At 50.3% G+C, this 16,674-nt stretch overlaps 1 long non-coding RNA gene across 3 annotated transcripts in view; it reads right to left on the reverse strand.

The window, feature by feature from the left end:
- Positions 1 to 16,674, reverse strand: part of LOC139358762 (uncharacterized) — a 152,137-nt gene that overhangs the window by 70,371 nt on the left and 65,092 nt on the right. Inside the window, exons 3-4 of one of the 3 annotated variants that reach the window (XR_011614248.1) lie at positions 12,960 to 13,087; positions 12,410 to 12,804 (exon numbers count right to left, since the gene is read on the reverse strand). The exons of 1 other annotated variant lie outside the window; for it this stretch is intronic. This is a non-coding gene — a long non-coding RNA (uncharacterized lncRNA). Of the gene's footprint in view, positions 1 to 12,409; positions 13,088 to 16,674 lie in introns of those variants that run through there. One more of the 3 variants, XR_011614247.1, reaches the window with a different exon arrangement.

Below are 16,674 nucleotides of genomic sequence, written 5' to 3' on the forward strand. Positions count from 1 at the left end.
GCCCACCTGCTGCCAAGCCGGAGGGCTGGGCCACCTGCACCTGACTCTGGGGCATCCTCAGCCTCATCCAGGGTCCAGCAGACCCCAGGCCTCAACCCCCACTGCCACGGCCCCACTCCAGGTAGCTCAGCCTTAGAACCGCCTCATGTCACCACCTCTGTGCTGAAATGGGGTCTTGGGTCACACTCACCTGGAACAAGAGGCCCTGACTTGGATTCACCTGAAATGACCCCTGCGGCTCCACAGGCCCAGCCCCTGACCGGCACCAGCATCCCCTGTGAAGGGGCGTGGCCTGCAGAGAAGAAGGGCTTCCCCAAGACCCGGCACCAGCCTGGCACCTGCACTCCTGCCAGGTGGAGGCCCTGCACACTCCCTTCCCTCCCCAGACCTGCTTCCCTCCGTCTTCGCCCGGCTCTGGCCGGCTGATCTCCTGGACTCTCTGCCCTCTCTCCGCTTCCCCCATCACAGGGGAGCCGCCTGCAGTTCCACTCCCACCTCTTCCAAAGGTGACCCCACCACCATGGCCACGGCTACCAGGGGGTCTCTTTCTGAGAAATAAAAGCACTGCTTACTAATTTCAAGCACACTATACACCAAATAAAGGAAAATGAGACACACAGAAATCCGTGCAAGCAAAACAAAATTAACTGAAAGCCGTTGTGGTCCCTCCCCCGTCCCGGGCGCCAGAGTTGACGTTTTGCTCCGTACCGGACCCTGCAGACGGTGGTGCTTGTGGCCTCGCGTCTCTGTGTCTGTGTCACAGGCTTCTCCCTCCGTGGGATCTGCTTTATGTCGTTACCATCTGTTCACGGGCTCTTCTGTAAGCTACACAACTTTCGGAAAACGGAGTGTGGGTTATGCGTGTTTCTCTTGTCTATAAAAATGAGAAAACTTAAAAATCTAAGCAGGATGAAAATGTGAAACCCTGATCTGTGAAGCTGTATGGACCTGGAGATGATCTAGAACTAATATTTTTGGTGAGAGTCTCATTTACTTTTATAATTATTGCTCTGAGCAATCACTCTGAGCTCATTTTGGTAACTTATATTTTCCTGGAAATTCATGCACTTAATCCATCTTTTAGAGAATACGAAGTTTCTGGCATTGCCCCCTCTTAGGATGTCATATTTGTGATTTTTTGATAGATGTAGATCTGTGTAATTTATTATATCATCTAAAAATTGTATTCTAATTTATCAGTTCTACAAGACTTTTTATACATGAAAATGATTAAAGTATCATCTTTCATAATTCTTACCACCTTTCTTTCTTGGAGCTGCTTAGTCGTCTTTTTCATGATTTTTTTACTCAGATGCTTCCATGACCAGGCCATGGGCACAGAAACAGGCTCAGATGAGGCTGGGAGCTGCTCCCTGCAAAGGGGACCCTGGCAAGAAGGCGTCAGCCTGACCAGGGGTGACAGTGCCAAGTTCCAAGTCGCTGGGTTCCGAAAACGTGACACTTGCACGTGAAGGGCGTTCGGTGTTTGTCGGTCATGAGTCTGGCCAGTCTTGAAGCTGCTGAGTAACACCCTGACCCGTCTCATCTGACCCCACAGGGAGGAGCCCAGCCCGGGGAGGGTCCTCGGTGACTGGACTCAGGGACCCTGCAGGGATAAGGAAACCTCTTGCTCTCCCCTCAGGCCTTGAGGACCAAGGGGCTGTAAGTTCCCCTGCTGGGAGGAGAAGGCTGGTTCTGGAACCCTCCTCCTTAAAGGGACAGTGCCCTGGCATTAGGGACGGACTTCTGGCCCTGATCACGGGAGCCCAGAAAGGGGCATTGGCAATTCTTCATCAATGTCTCCATAAGCCGTCCTCACAGTTAGAACTCTTCTCTCACAGCAAACAACATTCTTTCTACGGGCGGAACACCAGCGTTCCGCGTCACATCACCAGCCTGCTGGCTCACGGCTCTGGGCCACAGGAGGAGGGGGCGGGGCATCAGGAGACCTGGACCTGGGTGTGCAGGGCAGGGTGGGGCTGGCTCTGAACCCCGGGGTGTGTGGGTGGAGCTGAGCGCCCACCCTGGTATGGGGCTCCAGCCAGGCAGCTGCCACCTGAGGCTGCTGGGAAGGACCCGACTCAGAAGGAAAAGAGCAGGAAGCTGGGACCCAGGCATCAGAGGCTTTGACGGCCAGGTGGGGCCCTGAACTGTGCAGGCACCGGGGAGGGGCCCTAACAGGGAGGAGGGCGGCTGTAGGACAAGGAGACACATGCAAGAGATAGTAGGGACTGGGGATGCTCAGGGCCAGCGGGAGGGTGGTGGGGTGCAGGGGAGGGGCTGCCCTGGGACACAGAGGATGCCAGGAGAGGCCTTCAGGAACTCTAGGGCACCAGCCGTTCAACCGGCGTCTCATCTTCTCTGTGGATTCTGCGTGCAGGACTCAATTCTGGGCACTAAGTCCAGAAACTCAGGGAGAGGCCAACTCCGGATCACCATCCACCCTCAGAACCAGATCCCTGGGCCCTGCTGGAACCCGTCAGCCCGTTCACACAGATCCATGAACAGCCGTCTGGCCCCCCGCGGGTCCCTGGCTGATTCCCGAATCCAGGCCTGGAACTCATCCTTCACGTGTCACAGTCGGCCACTCAACAGCACAGATCCATGAAGCACCCCAGGGAGGGACAATTTCTAGGAGGTTTGTGGACGACCTTTGAGACAGAGCTTGCATCTCGGCCACGTGTTTATGTTGGCCAATCCCATAGGGCCAGGCCCACCTGATCAGACCCAGACTGAAGTTCGTCCCATCATCAGAAAGAGCTTCCAGCCTATGAAAAACCGGGGTGCTGCTTCTACCTTCCGCCTTTTGATTTATATGTTTCTTTTTAAGTTGAATTTTTAAAGAGAGTGTTTATCCATTTTACAAAAAACATTGAGAGCAAATATTTAATACAATTTGCCAAACTCCTTCTTGATGATGGACAGTATGAGCTTTGTAGGCCAGTACTGGTAACAGCAAATATTTACTGAGTAGTTCCTGCGGCCAAGCAGATGCTGTGTTCCACACCAATCACCCACAGGTCTTACAGTGAGCCATGGAGGGGCCTTCCTATCCCAGTTTACATTTGGGGAAACTGAGGCAAGGAGCGGTCTCCTGGAGCCGGGCGGCCAGGGAGGAGTTGCTCCCGGATCTGCCTGATGGGACGAGGTCGGGGCTTCCTCCTCCGGCCGCCTCCCCTCTCTGCACCTGCCCTTCGGCGGGGTGGGCTGTCAGGATCAAGGGCAGAGCCCTCCCACCCATGAGAGCCCCTTGCAGTGGAACTAACTCCCACTGAGTTGCAGAATCTGTTTCTCCTCCCCTGGAATCTGCTGGGACATTGGACAGTGTGGCTCAGGCAGAAACTTGAAAGTCTGCACCTGAGGGCTTGGGCTGTCTTGGTTCACCGGGAGCCAGGAGACCAGCCTGTGATGGTGCCAGAGCCACTGCTGGGCAGGCCACGGAGAGATGAGACCTCACCCCACCTCTCTTCAGGCATGCCAGGGGGGCCAGCCTCCGCCATCCAGCCCAGGCCAGTAGGGTCCCCAGCCAAGCCAAAGACCTTGAGAAACAGCAGCGCTTGTGGACTGAAGACCCAGTGCTGGGGCTGCTTGTTACGCACTGTGGGTAGCCTGGACGCTGAACTGCACATGTGCCTTGGGGTGAGTGGGCCTCCGGCTACTGTCTGGGATGTGGGTCTTCACTCACAGTTTCTCTTCTTCATCCTCATCTCCCGCTATTCAGGGATCTGACTGGACTCCAGCAGGATCTGCTTTGAAGATGGCGGGGAACCCACCTCGTAACTGCCTAACAGGGTCTTGCCTCCTGAGGCTGCTGTGAGGTTGTGGAAAGGAAAGGGGATTGGGCTGGGTGGGCACCGCAGGTGGCCTGGCCGGGCAGGAGAGCAGGCAGACCCCAGTCGCCTGTCAGTGGGAGCTTCTGCTGGGGCCCTGACCTTCTCCCAGCCTTGCCCCACTCCCGACTCCCCCAGGGCCCCTACCCTTCCTTATCTTCCCACAGCTACATCCTGGACCCCGTCCAGGTCCGCCCTATATCTTGCTCTTCTTCTGGTACTTCCCTGAAGAGACCAGCATGGTCTTCTCCCAATTCCCATCCCCAGATCCCTGAAGAATCTGTGATAACGACACCACCAAGGCCTCATTAGCATGGAAATGAACAGCCAGACGCCTGGGCCCTGCACACAGCAGCTTCTTCACTGGGGACCTGGAGGAGGCCCTGGAAGGTGGGGAGGAGCCAGAGCCACAGGCCCTGCTGGAAAGGCTGAGTGTGGGGGCTGCAGGGACCTCAGGGCTGCAGGGACCTCAAGGCAGGCAGCCCTACCCTGGTGCTGGATGTGGCTGGAGCAGCCCAGCCTGGCTCAGCCCCAAGTGCTGGGTCTTTGGATCCCAAACCAAGAGTCCTATCCCCATCTCCCCCTCTCCCCCTCTCCCCCTCTCCCAGACATCCATGGCCTGGGTCCCAACCCACAGACCACCTGGACCCACGTGAACGGCGAGCCCCATGCCCATAGTGCAAGTAAAACCTCAAGGAGGAGCCCGGCAAGCCCAGCCATGGAGACCTTGTGCAAATCTGTCACTGCAGGTTTGAAAGATGGACGCAGTGTTTGCTGCAGGCAGGATCAGCCCAGCTCCCAGGCCAGCAGGTAGAAGAAGGCAGCGCGCGGGAGCTCGTGGACAAGGCCCAGGGCCAGTGTCCTGAGGGCAGGGCCTGGGTGGGACAGGAGCACCCTAACACCTCCCTGCCCATTCCTTTGTGCCCCAGGAAATAGGGAAAGGAGGTCAGGACCGTCCTGTCCAGCACAGGCCAGAGGTGCCTGCAGGGATGTTTGGTTTTGCTTCCTCCATCGAGTCAGGGGTTGTGTTCCAGGCCCAGCTCCTCCAGGCTGTAACCAGGCCCTCCCACGAGCCAGGGGTCCTCCTTGCAGCTGCCTCTTCCCAGGCCTAACCTCACCATCCTCTCTGATGCCCAGGACTGGCTGTCCCTCTGGCCCCAGCTGGATGCCAGGAATGTGGTCCAGGTCTGTTTCCCGTGGCTCTGGGAGATCCAAGAAAGGGATCCCACCAAGGAAAGCCACTCAGGCCACCGGCCACTCCGTCCCACATGGGAACGCTCTTCTCCAGTCCCTCCTCCCTGGGGCCTCTGAGACCAGGCAGCTCAGATAGGGGTTTGTGTCCAAAGTAAGCCAGGAGCCCCTTCTTTGTAGCAGCCCTGGCACCCCTTTGGAAGGGGTCCCGGCTGCCCTTTGGAAGTGCTGGGGCCTGATGTGGCTCTCGTGGCCTCCCGGGCCTTCTACTCTCCCATCCCTCCCTCCCCTGACGCCCTCCCATCCCTCCTGCACCTAAAGCCTTCCCAGGCCACCTACTCTCCCATCCCTCCTGCACGTGAAGCCCTTGGTGCTTTGGCCTTCACTCCCGCAGGCTGTGCAGGTCCTTGCAGGGGGGTGAGCTGTGGTTTGGGGATGCTGCCCAGACCCGAGGAGCCTTCCAGCTTCCGTCCCCTCCTTCCCGCCGTGGAGCAGCCAAGTCAGGCACTGGGCCCGGCGCACTGTGAGGGCCACGCCCCCTCGAGGTACATTCTGCAAGCGCCGTGAAGGTGTAGCACTGGGGTTCACATCACGGGCTCACCTGGCCTGGACCCCAGGAGGCCTCCAAAGTACACCCAGACAGTTCTCCCCTAGGCTGAGGTCAGCCCCAGGTCCTTGGCCCTCCCGTGCCCAGACCCGTCTCTAAAATGCCTTGCTCAGGCCCCCAGGTGGGCACACCCTGCCCTCCTCCTACCTCCCCAGCTGCTCTTCCTCCGTCTTTGCTGTTTCTTGACCACCACAGCCTCAGGGCCTTCAAGGAGCTGTCACCTTTCCCTGGAAATTCCCATGGCGGACATCATAATCCTTTCAAGCCTTTACTCAAAGCCTACGGATCCCCAGCTGTACCCAAGGGCCCCTCCAGGCTCTGTTCCAAGGCGCCGGCAAAATTCCTAACCTGACTCCTGTGCGGGGTTCCTCCTCTGCACGGCCGGCTGCCCGGGAAGGAAGGTGGCCCACTGTGCACCTGGTGGCACATGGTGGCACCTGTGTACCTGTCGCTTCCGGACTCCAGCAGGGTCCACAGGCTGGTTGCGAACTTGCCCGTGGATCCTCCGACTCGTGTTTATTTGGTTGCTGTCCAGGGCTCGTCGGGGAGGCTGAGACCTCCACGTGGGTTCCTGGGCCTGCACCGTCACCCACGCTCACCCACAGCCCTCGGATATAACATCAAACTCTTAAACCCAGGAAGGTTTGTGCAAACAGCGGTGACCTCCAGAAGCCACTGTCAGTAACTAAATGCCCACTTTTCCTTAGAGCCCGTCTCCTGGTGTAACGTGCCAGTGCAGTCCCGAGCTGTTTTTAAGTCCACCGGCAGAGGCCGAGTGATTGAATATGTTATTATCCAATGATGGCTGGTGATCGTCAATTACTTAACCTAGAGAATCAAAGTACAAATTGCCAGGTTCGCTCAATTACTGCTAAAATGGTATAAAAGCATTTTAATTGTAATCAGAATGTACTTTCTCCAGTGTGGATATTAAAGGGAATAGTGAGTCATAAATACAGTGACCCATTTATCCCCTTATCTGCTTACCAAACAGAAACACTGCACCCCGGCAAATGGATTCAAAAAGCAGAACCAAGTTAATTAGGTTTACTGAATTCGCGGAACATCTAAATTGGATTCCATTCTGCTGTTTAGTTGAAGTTTATCTTAGCTTGGAGCTGGTTTTCCAGCTGAAGAAGGAGTGTCAAGTAAAGTAATGAACCTACCACAAAATTATTTTCTTAAAAAAATTAAAGTAAAAGACCCATCCATCAGACTTATTTATCTTTTTTTTTTTTCTTTTGCAGAGATGGTTTGAGAACTTCATTGATAATTTTTCCCTCAAGAGCCACACCTTACTTCCTTATTACATCACGGTCCTTTCTTCCCGCAGGGCAGGAGGAAGGGGCTTGTCACTTGAGATCAGGGTTTTAGATTTAGTACAGGATGGCTGCCCCTGTTCCCAGGCCTGGGCTGCTGCCCTGGGAAGCCCGCGTTTGTGGGCTCCCGCGTTTGTGGGCTTGTTTTTTTGAGACTGAGTCTCACTCTATCGCCCAGGAAGGAAGGAAGGTGGCCCGGGAAGGAAGGTGGCCCGGCAAGGAAGGTGGCCTCCTATGGCCAATGGCACGATCTCGGCTCACTGCAACCTCTGTCTCCCGGGTTCAAACAATTCTCCTGCCTCAGGCTCCTGAATAGCTGGGATTACAGGCACCCACCACCACACCCAGCTAATTTTTGTATTTTTAATAGAGACGGGGTTTCACCATGTTGGCCAGGCTGGTCTCGAACGCCTGACGTCAGATGATCCACCCGCCTCGGCCTCCCAAAGTGCTAGGATTATAGGCGTGAGCCACCGCACCCAGCCTCAGTAGGTTCCTTTTCTTTCAGTTGTCTGAGCACTGTTCCTGGTTCTGCTCCTCAATAAAGGGATCACAAGAAAGTCTACGCGAGTGTGTGGAGAGCTAGCGAGAGCTAGTGGAGAGCAGGGCCGGGGGAACCAATGGCTTCCACGGTCATTGTTTGAGTTTGGCTGAACAGCCTGTGAGTATGTGCTGAGCTCCCTGGGCAGGGCTGGACTCAGTGGAGGCCTGAGCCTTCTCACTGCAGCTCAGTCAGCCCTGTGGGTTGGGGGCCATGCTCCCACTCCGGCTTCCACTGCACATGCAGCAGAGGGCAGAGGGCAGGCACTCTGACCTGAGATGTGGAAGCCAGACACACCTTGACCTGTGCGCTTGGTTTCCACAGGAATGGAGGTAGCAGCTGTCCTGGACCCAGACCCAGGCCAGGTGCAGGGAGGCCGAGCCGAGGAACCCAGCGCTGCCCTGGGGCGGTGCCATGGGAGAGGCAGGCAGGCCAGCAGCAAGGGCAGAGCCACAGGTGCAGTGGAAGTGCTGGGCAGGGGTGCCCAGGGCCATGTAGAAGTGGACAGGAGTGCCTGGGGCCATGTGGAAGTGGGCAGGGGTGGCCAGGGCCTTGTGGAAGGACTGGGCAGGGGTGCCTGGGGCTGTGTAGTAATGGGCAGGGGTGCCCGGGGCCCTGTGGAAGTGGGCAGGGGTGCCCAGGGCCATGTAGTAATGGGCAGGGGTGCCCGGGGCCGTGTGGAAGAACTAGACAGGGATGCCTGGGGCCGTGTGGAAGGACAGGGCAGGGGTGCCCGGGGCCGTGCGGGAGGACTGGACACGGGTGCCCAGGGCCGTGCGGGAGGACTGGACAGGGTGCCCGGGGCTGTGTAGTAGTGGGCAGGGTGCCCGGGGTCATGTAGTAGTGAGCAGGGGTGCCCAGGGCCGTGTGGAAGTGCTGGACAGGGGTGCCCGGGGCCGTGTGGAAGTGCTGGACAGGGGTGCCCAGGGCCGTGTGGAAGTGATGGACATGGGTGCCCGGGGCCGTGTGGAAGGACTGGGCAGGGGTGCCCGGGGCTGTGTGCAGTCTTGCTTCACCCGCAGGAGCACCTAGGATACAGAGGATGGGCACATACCCTGGCACGGTGATCTCCAGGCGGCGGGAGAGCACCCCAGCAGGCTGCAGGCCTGGGGTGGGAACTGGCCTGACCTGGAGACTCTGGGCCATGGGAAGCCCCCCATCCACACAGGCAGGGGGAATCTGTCATTCTGAATGGTGAAGCAAAGCACAGGAGAGCCCACTCGGGTTCTGACTTCTAGAGAAGTGGCAGCCTCGCCTCTCTTCCCAGCTTCAGCCAGATATGCACGTGCTTGCAGAGGCTGGCACACTCTGAGAGCCAAAGCCAGAGACAGGAAGTGGGAATCACTCCAAGGTTGGAGGAACACACGGACCCTCCCCCTGGCCTCTGACCCACATCCACGAGGATGGCTAGAGGAGGACAGAGATAATAGAGGGGGACCCGTTCTGAGACGTTGTGGGTAGGAACCTTCCACAAATGCGGGAGGAAAACCCTCTCCTGGGCCATCTAGGGCAACCAGACACATCACACACAGAGGAATTCTACACTTCCCACAGGTCAAACGCAGGCCATCTACAGAGCAGCATCCTGGAACCGACTGCAGGTTCTCACCCGCAACAGGACGCAGAGGGAACGCAGCCTTCACACCGGAGGAAGCGCCAGGGCGAGCCCCGAATTCTGCACTGCTGGTAACACAGAGACACACTCGTGCCACAAATCAAGGTTCAGCAAACAAATGGTGAAGCCTCATCATAAATATCAAAAGGCATGGGCAATAAATAAGAACAAAAAATAACATCCGATAAAATAATTGATGACAGTATCGTGGGTGCTGTGGGGATGGGTGAGTGTGGACAGAAGTTAAATCACGCTAATTTCCCTGTCTCATCCAGGAGGAGGATAGATATACTGAATGCTTTTGGATTTATTTTAAAGGAAATGCTTAAAATGTAAGGGTAATAAATATGTCTTGTGTGTTTATACACAAATGTACACACGTAGAATGCACCAAACTGACAGAGGGAAATAGACTGAAAATAATAAGAGTTAGCAATTATATCCTTCTTCTCTGCAGTTTTATATGACACTTAACAGACATTAAATTAGTTACTCTTCACCTAAATGCTATGGTAAGAAGTTATTATTATATCTGTCAAAATTGAAGTCATATCAACTTAGGAAAAATTTTAAAGTTTATTGTCAAAATTAGAGGAGGCACAGCTCATAATCCGAGAAACTTCAAACCAAGTGTAAAAAGTGTGGCTTATGGTAGTCACAGCACAGTTAATAAAGCATAAAAAGGAAGTATTCCAACTTCTTCATGAATAACTAGCACACTTCAACTTTTTTTTTTTTTTTTTTTTTTTGAGAAGGAGTCTCACTCTGTTGCCCAGGCTGGAGTGCAGTGGTACGATCTCAGCTCACTGTAACCTCCGCCTCCCTGGTTCAAGTGATTCTCCTGCCTCAGCCTCCTGAGTAGCTGGGATTACAGGCCTGTGTCACCACACCTGGCTAATTTTTGTATTGTTAGTAGAGACGGGGTTTCACCATGTTGGACAGGCTGGTCTCAAACTCCTCACCTCAGGTGATCCATCCACCTCAACCTCCCAAAGTGCTGGAATTACAGGCATAAGCCACTGCGTCTGGCCCACTTTAACTTTTTTTTAGCACAAGTAGAGCTGTTTTGTCAAAGGTTTAATTTCACTGAATCACAACAGTAAGAATGTGAAGCTTACATTTTGTGTTTCATTTATGACTAGAGCTAGAATTTTGAGGAAATCAGGATGATTTGTTTCGGCTGTGAGGTTATGGGTGGCTGGTTATGAGGTATGTCTAAAGTGTGGCCTCCATTTTTATTTTTCTTTAACATCAACATTTCTCAGATAGAGAATCTGAGCCACTCAGCGGTGGAGTAACTTGTCCAAGGACACTCAGCAGATAAGTGACTGAGCTAAAATTCAAAACTAGGCCAGAGTCTGTGCCCTTAATCACTATTAAATATGGCCTCTGAAGAAAATTGAGTCAATCACAATAATGTCAAGAAAAGAGGGGGAGAAAAGAAACAAAGACAGGGATTGATATGTACAAAGCACAAAACAAGATGACAGAAATTAGTCCAGCTGTATGAAAAATCCAATAAATGTAAGTGTGTTAAATATACTTTTTAAAGCATAGAGACTCTCAAACAAATTAGGTTAAAAATAATTCAAGCTATGTGGGGTTTTTAAAAAGCATGCCATTACATGCTGAGCACAGTGGCTCATGCCTGTAATCCCAGCACTTTGGGAGGCCGAGGTGGGAGGATCACTTGAAGCCAGGAGTTCAAGACTAGCCTGACCAACATGGAGAAACGCCATCTCTACAAAAAATACAAAATTAGCTGGGCACGGTGGCCCATGTCTATAATCCCAGCAACTTGGGAGGCTGAGGCAGGAGAATTGCTGAACCTGGGAGGCAGAGGTTGCAGTGAGCCAAGATCACACCACTGCACTCCAGCCTGGGCAACGAGAATGAAATTCCACCTCAAAAAAAAAAAAAAAAAAAAAAAAAAAAGGAAAAGAAAAGAAACATGCCATTTAAGGTATTTTTTTTTTTTTTTTTTTGAGACGGAGTCTCGCTCTGTTGCCCAGGCTGGAGTGCAGTGGCCGGATCTCAGCTCACTGCAAGCTCCGCCTCCCAGGTTTACGCCATTCTCCTGCCTCAGCCTCCCGAGTAGCTGGGACTATAGGCGCCTGCCACCTCGCCCGGTGATTTTTTTATATATATATTTTTTTTAGTAAAGACGGGGTTTCACTGTGTTAGCCAGGATGGTCTCCATCTCCTGACCTCAATGATCCGCCTGTCTCGGCCTCCCAAAGTGCTGGGATTACAGGCTTGAGCCACCGCACCCGGCCCATTTAAGGCATATTTTTGCGAAAACAACATTAAGGCAACGAAAAGAATAGTTCCAATTTTTTTTTAAAAGGGCCAATGGAAAATTTATCAAGGAGACACAGGAATGTGAACATTAAATAACACAAATAATAACATAATTTCAAAAATATTTTTGAGAATTGAAAGGATTACAGGGAAAATTTGGCAGATTCACAATCATCACAGGAGGGTTTTCTTAGCACAGTTCTGTCAGGAAACACAATCATATATTGCATAACAATAGGAAGAGGTTGGGAGAAAAGTGTCATTAGACGATTTTGTCATTGTTCACTTTTATTAGATGATTTCATCATTGTTCGCACGTCATAGAGAATACTTACGCAAACCCAGATGGCACAGCCTCCTGTACGCCCTGGCTGTGTGGCAGATCCTATTGTGCCTAAGCTACAAACCTGTACAGCATGTACAGGTGCTGCACGGGATACTGTAGGCAACTGTAACACAGTGGTAAGTATTTGTATATCTAAACATAGAAAAGGTACAGGGAAAATACAGTATTATAATCTTCTGGGATCACCATCATATATGTAGTCCCTCTTGCATCAAAAGGCTGTCATGTGGTGCATGACTGTAATAGAATGAGTGAGAAGAAGCGGAGTGCGGTGGCTCACACCTGTAATCCCAGCACTTTGGGAGGCCAAGGTGGGTGGATCACCTGAGGTCAGGAGTTTAAGATCAGCCTTGCCAACATGGTGAAACCACATCTGTGCTAAAAATACAAAAACTAGCCGGGCGTGGTGGTGCGTGCCTGTAATCCCAGTTACTTGGGGGGCTGAGGCAGGAGAATGGCTTAAACCAAGGAGGTGGAGGTTGCAGTGAGCCCAGATCACACCATTGCACTCCAGACTGAGGCAACAACAGAGGGAGACTCTGTCTCAAACAAAAAAAAAAAACCAAAAACAAAACAAAACAAAAAAAAGCATGAGTGAGAAGATGATATGTAAGCATTTAGAAGACTGAATAACATAATTAATAGGTATTAATAAGACTGAATAACATAATTAATAGGTATTAATAGGTTTAGAATTACCTGTGCAACACTGATTGCCTCTCCTCGAACCCAACAGGGCATGTCTATGCCCTGTGAACGTGCACATCCTACAGTTATTATTCACACTGAAGAGACGCAAACATTCCGGTGGATTTCCCATCACAAGTCATTTGGCAGGAACTGGCCAGTGCCTCATAAGGTTCTTCTGACCTTCATTCACACTGTGGCTGAAGTCCTTGCTGCCCTCTCAGAACACCCTTGATCCTTTTCCCTGCTCCTCCTCACCTGAAGCTGGCCCAACCTTCCGACTCAGCACACATCTGCTTTAGGAGGGGACTGTCGGCTGGCTTCCCAGGAAACATTACTCTCTCCTTTCTCTGAACTTCGGGAGCACCTGTGATGTGAAATACGACGGCCCACTCATCACGTACTCTTTTTATTCATTGCCAGAATATAATATTCCTAGAGTCCCCACTTTGTGCCAGTGCCCTTCCAGCCCCTGGGGAGACGGTTGTGAGTAAAATAGCTTCTGCTCCTCATGGAACTTACATGCTACTGGGAAGCACCACTTGAGTCGTGCTGGGAAGAACACAAAGCAAGAGAATGGCTCCTGGCAGGGACGAGGAGGGTCCTATTTTAGACAGGGCAGCCAGGGAAGTCCTTGGTGGCCAATCAGACTGGAACGGAGGTGTGAACAAATGAGCAAGAATGAGTGTCCACAGCTAGATTTGTTAGTGCCTCACATTATCTAGGAATGCCCTTTGGTTTGCCTTGGTTTTTAAAAATAACTACGTTGAAAACTCTCTCACCAATTGCCATCCAAAGCCTTGGATTACACGTGATTAATTCTCCCAAAACAGCCTGCATCTTCTCCTATAAATATCTAAAGATTCTCTGACTGGGCGTGGTGGCTCACACCTATAATCCCAGCACTTTGGGAGACCAAGGCAGGTGGATTACTTGAGGCCAGGAGTTCAAGACCCGCCTGGCTAACATAGTGAAACCTCATCTCTAGAAAAAAATACAAAAATTGGCCGGGTGTGGTGGCGCACACCTGTAATCCCAGCTACTAGGTAGGTTGAAGCACAAGAATCGCTTGAACCCGGGAGGTAGAGGTTGCTGTGAGCCGAGACTGCACCACTACACTCCAGCCTGGGCAACAGAGTGAGACTCTGTCTCAAAAAAATAGATAGATAGATAGATAGATAGATAGATAGATAGATAGATAGATATAGATGGATTCTCTATACTGAAATACTCGTACTGACTGTTTTTAAGTATGTCTTACGGACACCTAGAGTAAGAAAGGAACGTGTCTCATATTTAGATGAATTCCAGGAAATGAAAGAATTGGGGATACTGAGAAAATTGCTTAAGTCTCTTTCCTAGTCAAACCGAGTCAAAGCACTGGGACCCCTACTGTGGCTTCCAGGAGGCGTCTCCTCCCCCAGCATCCCCAGCCTGCGCTCAGCACTCTCTTGATGTGGTCTCATGGGAGGCAGCATCACTGTCACCCAACTGTCATTCATGAGTTTATATAAATGTATATAACAAAAAGTTAGGCTTAGCACTGAACGAAGGGACTGTACAGTTTTCACTACCAGACATGGCAGATACGTCTGCTCTTAGCCACGCTGAAGAGACTGTGAAGTGCATTTGCAGAAGGAAACAGTAAAAGGCAACAAAGTGGAGGCTGAAATTATGAGCAGACAATTCCACACATACCCAGAGTGACACTGTAATTAGCCAGGGTTCTCCAGAGAAACAGAACCAGTAGGGGATAGATGGGTTAGATAGGCAGAAAGAGAGAGAGAGAGAATAGATAAGATAGATAGATGATAGATTAGATAGCATAAATTAGACATATAGATGATACATTAGATACATGATAGAATAGATACATGATAGATAGCTTAGATAGATAGAAAGATAGCTTAGATGATTGATAGATAATTAGATAGCATAGACTGGATAGATGATAGAATAGATAGATAGATAACAGATACATAGTAGATAGATTAGATAGATAGTTGATAGATTTGATAGGTAGATAAAGATAGATACATACATACATACACAGATGATAGATTTGATAGATATGGTAGATTAGATAATAGATCAGATAGATAGATTAAATAGGTGATACATATATTAGATATATAGTAGATAGATGAGATAGATAGATAATAGATAGATTAGATAGATAATAGATTAGATAGATGGATAGATTAGATAGGATAGATTAGACAGATGTTATAGATGATAGACAGACACATAGGTAAATAGATTAGATTGATAGATTAAATAGACAGATGATAGATTAGATAGATACATAGACAAATAGATCAGATTGATAGATTAGACGACAGATTAGATGGATGAATGGATAGATAGATAAATGATAGATTAGACAGATTAGATAGATAATAGATTAGATAGATGGATAGACAGATTAGATAGGATAGATTAGACAGGATAGATGATAGATAGATTAGGTTGATAGATTAGATAGACAGATGATAGGATGGATGGATGGATGGATAGATAGATAGATAGATAGATAGATAGATAGATAGATAGATTAGGTTGATAGATTAGATAGATGATAGGATGGATGGATAGATAGATAAAAGATAGATTAGATAGATAATAGGATAGATTAGATAGATGGATAGACAGATTAGATAGGATAGATTAGACAGGATAGATGATAGACAGATAGATAGATTAGGTTGATAGATTAGATAGACAGATGATAGGATGGATGGATAGATAGATAGATAGATAGATAGATAGATAGATAGATAGATAGATAGATTAGGTTGATAGATTAGATAGACAGATGATAGGATGGATGGATGGATGGATGGATGGATGGATGGATGGATGGATAGATAGATAGATAGATAGATAGATAGATAGATAGATAGATAGATAGATAATTATCAGGAATTGGCTCCTTCTCATGGAGCCTGAGAAGTCTCACAATATGTGGTCTCCAAGTTGGAGACCCAGGAAAGCCAGTGCTATAATTTAGTCTGAGTCCAAAGGCCTGAGAACCAGGAGGATCAATGGTGTAAATCCCAGTCCAAGGACTGGAGAAGATGAGATGAGATGTCCCAGCTTAGTGAAGCAGAGGAAAGTGGATGAATTTCTCCTTCATCTGCCTCTGCTTTATTCAGAGCTTCAGTGGCTTAGATGATGCTTGCCCACATTGGGAAGGGCAGCTGTCTCTTCTGAATCCACTGACTCAAATACGGACCTCATCCTGAAACAAACTCACAGACACACCCGGAAACAATGTTTAATCTGGGCATCCCACGACCCACTCACACTGACACATTAACTAGCACAGGCATCAACTGCACTTTCAGGCACATGTTTCAAAGAGTGAACATACACTTGAGAAAGTCATAGCTTGGAGCCTCAGTTTCTCTACTTGCATAGTGGGAGTAATGATGTCTAAGTAATGATGTCTAATTTCCATTAGATGAAGTTTAGATTTATTGAGAATAGATCCAAAACTATGCACAGTTACTGTGCACTGTGTACATGAGCAAGAATGTTTGGGAACATGGTCAGCTCAGTGCCTGAAACAAACAAACCAAAAAAACAGGTGGGTACTCAAGATTAGATAGAGATGTGCAACCCATTTGTCTTGAACCTGAGAGTGACGCCCACAATGAATGTTAAGTAGAACCTTTCCATGATGTTCTTACTGAGTCTGAGCTGAGGTCCAACAGCTGAAGACCCTGCTTTACAGGTGGCCAGGATCATCCCTGTAAACCTGAATTTTGAAACTCTCAACCGAGAGCCCAGGTCTGAAGGAGAAGGCGGGTGAGTCATTGAAAGAAAAGAGTATGTTCATGGAGTAGAGAGTTGTGTGGCATTTCTCCTTATCTCTACACATGGGGAGGGAGGAAAGAGGCCACTGGTCCTAGTCTGAATGCTGGAAAGAAGGTGAACCTGCCTCTTGAGACTACTGGCTTGATAGCTTGCAGGACATCCCAGCAGAGCCCAGGGAAAGAGTTCTTGGGAAAGCCTGGTATGACCCCCTGGAGCTGGTGGTGCACACCGGCTGAAGACTCTGGCCCAGAGCCACTGAAAGTTCAAGACTGGCTGCAGAAGCCTACCCCATGACCCTTGAGAAGGAGGAGGGCCTCCCATACAGCAGAGAGGACTCCCCTCCAGAGTCTGTGGGGCAAAGACGAAGGGGCCTCATGCACCATAGTCAGGTTAGAGTCCCAGAAAGACCCTCAGCCAA

The sequence above is a fragment of the Macaca nemestrina genome, chromosome 15 (assembly GCF_043159975.1).
Source record: "Macaca nemestrina isolate mMacNem1 chromosome 15, mMacNem.hap1, whole genome shotgun sequence".
NCBI lineage: Eukaryota > Metazoa > Chordata > Mammalia > Primates > Cercopithecidae > Macaca > Macaca nemestrina.